This window comes from Martes martes, assembly GCF_963455335.1.
Source record: "Martes martes genome assembly, chromosome: 7".
Taxonomy (NCBI): Eukaryota; Metazoa; Chordata; class Mammalia; order Carnivora; family Mustelidae; genus Martes; species Martes martes.
The window spans coordinates 33,542,410-33,547,615 of record NC_137894.1 but is presented as its reverse complement, the minus strand read 5'-3'; the positions used below and the strand labels follow the sequence as shown (position 1 = coordinate 33,547,615).

Sequence of the window (5,206 nt, the reverse complement as noted above, 5' to 3'; positions counted from 1 at the left end):
ATGGAGTCCTGCATCGGGCTCCCTGCTCGGTGGGGAATCTGCTACTGCCTCTGACCCTCAGCTCTCTCGCGCACTCTCTCTCAAATAAATACATAAAATCTTCAAAAAAAAAAACTGGCCCAATATCCGGATTTGAAACTCCCAGTTCTTTCTCCAATACCCCTTACCTGTGTCTGTCTATAGTTTTGCTCATTATGTTCTACTTTTCTGTTTGGTTTGGTCTTGCACAATCAATTAGACTAGAAGCTCCTTGAGGGCAGGCATTTTTGATACCTTCTCTCCTTCTTCCAGGAAACGTGCCACACAGTAGGTGCTCAAGTAAGGCACGGAAGCAAACGGACAGGGACCCTGTGAGACACCATTTCCTCAGTAAGTCCAGTCTCTCTCCATGAGTGTTCCTTTCTCTCATCCTCCAGTCCACGCGCATGCACAAACACACACACACACATGCACGCACACACACACACACACACACAAAGCTTGCAAAATCTAATAACAACCAGTTTAAAAACATACTAAAAACAGAAAATTTATGTAGCATGACCCAAATTGAATTATACATTACAGCACTATAATTGATTTTTTAGAAGAGAGATTAAATTTATTTTATGCCTCACTAACTAACAGCTAGATTTACCTAATTGCTTGGAGTGCAGAGTTAGTATGATTCATTAAACTCCATACATGCTTGGGTACACTGCGCACTGAGTAAAGCTTCCCTGCTCACAGCAATTAACGAGGAGAAACCCGAGGCCGCACCGGTAATTGACGAGAACAATTCAGCCTGAAGTTTGCTCTGGGTGTTTTATTAAGTTCTTTGAGCAAAATGCAGATACTGTGCATTCTGGTAAAGCAGTTCCAACAAATCAAAGACAACTAATACTCTCTCTCTCTCTCTCTCTCTCTCTCAACTCTGCTGTGGTAGGGAGGGAGGAAGAAGAGAAAACAGGAGAAAAGGCAAAATATAAGCCTTGTCTCGGCTTAATTACATCAATCATAACAGTTTTTGAAAAAACCTCACCGGCATCTGACAGCAGGCAGGCAGAGTCAGCCAGCCTAACAAAGAGTGAGTTTGGGTAGAATTAGGGAGCGTTTGGTAATTATATACACATTATCAAAAAGGTAGCAATTTAGGAAAATGGAAAAAAAATATGCTAATTTTTGGTAGCAAGAGAAAATTAGAACTCTCTGAACCATTAATTTATTACTATTAGTAATAAACATTTAAGGTGGCATACTTTCAAATAGGAAGTGTGAGTCCCTTTGTTGGTGCCTGTCTGGTGTTTTTCCTCCTCATTCGGAAGCAGCCCTCGGCTCCTCCACGCTCACTGCCGGGGCCAGGGAGATGTGTGTTTTGACTGGTCTGTCTGTAAGATGGATGAAATTGCTTTGCCCAAGTCATACGTTAAGTTGTAGGCTTTTGCTGTTGTGGAAACAGAGAAAGAGATGTTCCCACATCCCCAAACCGCATCTTTAGGCCCCTGTGCCTGTATTTGGGGGTTTGAGCAAATTGATTTGCTCTGGGAGAGGCATTGAAAAATAGAAGATGTCAGCCATGGCTTCTAACTTCCAGAAATGGACGATATCATTGAGAAGGTGAGATGTCCCAGACATCCATTATGCCGTCATGATACTGGAGCTTCCTTGTCTCTGGCATCCTCCCCAGATCTGCCGGTGGGGTGTCCTGAAGCCCCAAGAAAGATGATTGGACCAGGGATGGACACCTGACCTGAGCTGGACAGATCACATTGTCTCTTCTGTGGACCTGAAGCCAAAGGACAGCCACAGAGGTGGGTAGTGCTCTGGAGTCAGGGTACCCTGGGGGCAGCCGCCCCAGAGAGATGGTCCACTAACTTCCTCTTCTGAGGTCAGCAGAGCTGTGGGGGCCCAGAGGTTCTGCGCCCTCCTCCCTCCCCCACCCAGAAGCTGCCTCCTGGACATGTTCTTGAGAGGGGACTTGACTGTGTGAAGAAGGGGGGCTCACGAGGTAAGAGAAGTCTCCCCCAAGTCTGATTCATTCAGCAAGCATTTGTGGAGCCCACATTGTCCCACTGGGGCCAGGCAGACCCCAGGGAGCTCAAAGTCACAATCCATGTCCCTGGAAAGGTACACCACCCAGGATTCTGTACTGAGGCGGGAGACCCAGCCCGGCCCCTCTTCGCCCTCTCCTCTTCCTCATGTTCCAGAAGCTTCAGTTTCTACTTCTACAGGCAGAAAGGTAGAATAAGGTAAGAACCGGGTGTAGCTCAGAAACTGTTAGGATGTGCCGACTTCCTACCAGAGGCAACAGAAAGGAGTTGAAGGTTTTTGAGAGGAGGAAGTCTTCCTTTATGCCTGCCTGCCTGCTGGGAGCGTGAGCCTGTGCTTCCCCTGAGAAGCTCCATGTGGTCTTGGGTCTACAAAGCTGACCCCAATTCCCCCCTTTCTGTCTCCCTCCCAGGTGACCCAGGTCTAGGGCTCGGGATGGGTTGCTGGTGCACGTCAGGGCGGCAGGAAAACCGGATTAGCCCATTCCCGAGCCACCCTAGGTCAGGTGCCCACAAGCAGATCTAATTGTTTCTTGGCCTCCCAGCCTGACCCTCCTCCTCTGCCCTTTGATTAAACAGTGTGTACTCCTGGAGGCTCAGTCCTTCTCTGCCGGGCTGGATCCACACCCCCCACTCCAGCAGCTCCTCTGTCTCCATCCCGTGCAAGGTGGGCTGAGAACACTGGGCCAACAGGGCCTCCTGCTGGGAGGGCCCAAGGGGGCTCTGCACGGCTCCCTCCCCTGGCCGCCTGCAACATCCCTACACCACAGCCCTGCTTCTTGGCTGTCCCCTGATGCCCAAATTGTGGCCATGCGGGCTGCAAAGACACCAGTAGGATCAGATGGACTGCATAGAATCCTGGCAAAGGACCACCCTTGGGTCCTTTCTGTCCTGGTCGATGTGACGCAAGGGAAACTCATTTCACTGCCCTGGGCTACAAATTTGGTCACAGTGGGGACTTAAGGGATTATTCACAGGGCATATATGGAGATTAAAGGACCCATATATTTCAAACGCCTTCCCTATTAGCTGTTTCTAACACTAGGGGTCCTTCCCCTGCCCCTACCTCCACCTTCATTCTTACCCCAGGAAGGTTCTAGAAGGCCTGTCACCATATCTGCTAATCAGCTGTGGGAGCCAGCCCATTTAGCCTCTTCAGAGGGTCAGCATTTTCTCCACACTCCGGCCATTTGTGCCAGAAGGACATGCAGCTGGCCTTCCTGCTGCCCCACTGCTCGGGTCTTATCAGGATAAAGCAGAGGTCTCCTACCAAGGGCTCAGCAGATAGAATCGGGGCTTCAGTGACAGAAAGCGGATTTGTACTTGCCCCTTTCTAAAGGCTGGCAGGATTCTGAGCTTTAACATAACTGGCCCACTTTGGTTCAGGTAATATCCTTCAGGCCAACGTGGGACTCTCCCCACCTTTCTCAGAAGATTGAGGGGTTTCCTCTCCCATGCCCTGCTACTCTAGGAGCTATAAGCCAAGCCAGAAGTTTCTTGAGTTCACTCCAGTGGACCCCGGAAGCCCATGATCCAAATGAAGCACAAGCAAACCCTCTGGGAAAACCTGGAGGTGACACCAGCTGATACGTAGTCCTTTGGACACAAAGAACATCCTGGAAGCTCCGCCGTTCTTGCCCGGTATGAACATAAGCTGTGATCCTGACGCAGACATCAGAGAATCCAAGCAGGCAGGAAGGCACAGAACGGGCAGATCAGATGGCGGTGACGGTGACACCTGTCCTCTGTGTAGGACCCGTTAGGCCCCTAGGACAATTTCACCTTCCATTTCATCCCCAGAGCAACCCTGCGGGCAGGTGCGCCACCTCACCCAAGGGCACCTCCACTGGCCACGGGCCGGGTCAGCTCTGGCGCTGACCTCCACGCACTTCCCCTGCAGCAAGGTGGCATTCAGGAAGGGCAGGGACCTCAAAAGCCGTGTGATTGACTTCAGGTTTCAATGCGAAATCACCCGAGCATCAAGGCCTTTGTGCGAGAGCACACCTGGAACGTCGCACTGAATGGGGAGCTTTTCTATGTGAAATCAAACCGCGGTTCACTGCACGTTAACATCGCCGGCACAAAGGTTCATTGCCGCACAAACAAGCCTGAATCACTGGTGAATGGGGGAAATTTTAGGCACGAATTCCACGTTTGCTGCTCACGGGCTTGGCGTAATCGAAATCCATTTGCTCTCGGAGAGGAGAAAGCTCAGAGTTGAAGTAACATTTAAAGAAATTCTCAGGAATCTCTTTATTTTGTCCCCCAGTCCTCGGTGGAGCCATGGGAATAAAGATCTCTAAATTGGCCCTATTTATATCGTTCTAAAGGCAGTTTCTCCGTTCCGCAGAGGGCCCAGCCTCATAAGCAATGGTTTGGGGGGGATCTTATGGAGGTCTCTGATGAAACTTGGGGGCATCTTTTGATGGGGAATGCAAGGAGGGTGCGTGAAGTACGTAAACATCAAAGGGGCTTTATTGAACTTTTACTCGCTAATGAATGCATTTAATGGGAACAGCGTTGACTGTCAATGCAACATAATGATAATTTAATCTATTTGGCTAGATGCGTGCGGCTTTCAAGGAGGCAAGAAAGAAGGACACGCACGAACAGTTACTCACCCCGTCTTTAGCCAAACTTCATTTAAAATATTGCCGTGTTCTCTAAACTGTGCCAAGGGACGATGGCGTGTGTTTCAGTGAATCACTTGTCACCGTAATTAAAACCAGCAGGAGACCCAGCCTTTTACCCTCTTATTTTGAGGCTCCGTGTTTCTGGTGACTCGGGATTCAGAGACATGGCGGAGTCTGGTTGAATCGTGATGGCAGCGACTTCCATGCCCGGCCCTATTCTAAGCGTCTGTTCCACTCTACTGATGGGGAAACTGAGGCCCAGAGAGATTAGGAGACTTACCCAAAGTGGTCATGGAGGCGGGGTGGGGCTCTAGACTTTGTTCTGGGCTCCACAGTCCAGCGTCTTCAATAAGCCCATGTAGCAGATCCCTGGAGTGGGGAAACAGGGTGGCCCCATCCTTGCTGAGAAGGCAGCTGCCCAGCAGCCAGCGCCGCCCCCCCCTCCCCCCCCCCCGCCGTCAGCCCTGCTCTGAGCACATCTGGACGCTGCTCTGTACACCTTCACTCACAGCATGGCTCGCAATCCTCCAGCATCCCAGGAGGCTC

The 5,206-nt window shown here is 50.5% G+C and overlaps 1 long non-coding RNA gene across 1 annotated transcript; it reads left to right on the top strand.

Annotated features, from left to right (window-relative positions):
• Positions 1–350: 350 nt before the first annotated feature.
• On the top strand, positions 351–4,768 carry LOC308346319. Its single transcript, XR_013967165.1, has 3 exons — positions 351–369; positions 1,667–1,790; positions 3,499–4,768. It is a non-coding gene; the product is annotated as an uncharacterized lncRNA (long non-coding RNA).
• The last annotated feature ends 438 nt before the right edge of the window (positions 4,769–5,206 follow it).